General features: G+C 40.6%; 1 non-coding gene across 1 annotated transcript; it reads left to right on the forward strand.

Annotated features, from left to right (window-relative positions):
* Nucleotides 1-812: 812 nt before the first annotated feature.
* Nucleotides 813-919, forward strand: LOC140004629 (small nucleolar RNA R71). Its single transcript, XR_011812688.1, has one exon. It is a non-coding gene; the product is annotated as a small nucleolar RNA R71 (small nucleolar RNA).
* Nucleotides 920-1,136: the final 217 nt, after the last annotated feature.

Below are 1,136 nucleotides of genomic sequence, written 5' to 3' on the forward strand. Positions count from 1 at the left end.
TTCCAACTACTGGCGGCTCAACTAATTCCTTACCACTACGGAGGGTTATGGCCTTCACATGCTCCCTTGGGTTCACTTCAGTTTTGCTAGGTAAATCCCCTTGGTTGCGATTATTAACCGCATTGGCAATTTGGCCTAATTGGACCTCAACATTCCTGTACATATTGGTGAGTTGGTCCATTCTTCCCTCAATTCTTTCAAACCGTTGAGTAGTGGCACTAGCTAACTTTTCAATTTTATCATTTGATGCATTAGCTAGCTTTTCGATTGCCAATTCCCAAGCTGGTTTGGACTCATGCAGTGTTTGCTTTTGTTGAAAACCTGGTGGATTAACTGGTCTTTGTTGGTTCCCTTGATCTTTCCATCCAAAATTCGGGTGATTACGCCATCCTGGATTATAAGTATTGGAGTATGGATTGTTTTGGGGTGGACGGTTGTAATTGTTGAGATATTGAACCTGTTCACTGCTAGAACACATAAAATCATCATGATCTCCGCCGCAAATGGTACAACTTGCAACAACTACTCCTTGATTAGAACTAGAACCAACTTGCCTATTAAGCATCTTAACCACATTATCCATTTTTGCACTTAACATATTCAAGGTATCTACTTCAAGCATACCTGCGGTTCTCCTTGAATTACCTCGTTCGTTTGCCCATTGGTAGTTGTTAGCAGCCATTTCTTCGATCAATTGCTGAGCTTCCTCAGCTGTCTTTCCCATTAAAGCTCCTCCCGCTGCTGCATCTACATGTGTCTTTGTTGGATAGGTGAGACCATTGTAAAATGTTTGGACTACTAGCCAATCGGGTAGACCATGATGAGGGCATCTTCTTTGCAATTCCCGATAACGCTCCCAAGCTTCATACAATGTCTCTCCTTCCTGTTGAGAGAAACTTGTTATATCCATTCTCAATTTAGCAGTTTTTCCAGGTGGAAAGAATTTATTAAGAAAAGCCTTAGCTAATTCATCCCAAGTAGTAAAAGTATTTGGAGGATGAGATTGTAGCCAAACCTTAGCCTTGTCCCTTAGTGAAAATGGAAACAATCGAAGTTTAATCGCATCTTCACTAACACCATTAAACTTAATTGTATCACAAATTTCAAGAAATGTTGACAAGTGAGAATTTGGATCC

The sequence above is a fragment of the Coffea arabica genome, chromosome 3e (genome assembly GCF_036785885.1).
Source record: "Coffea arabica cultivar ET-39 chromosome 3e, Coffea Arabica ET-39 HiFi, whole genome shotgun sequence".
Lineage (NCBI taxonomy): Eukaryota > Viridiplantae > Streptophyta > Magnoliopsida > Gentianales > Rubiaceae > Coffea > Coffea arabica.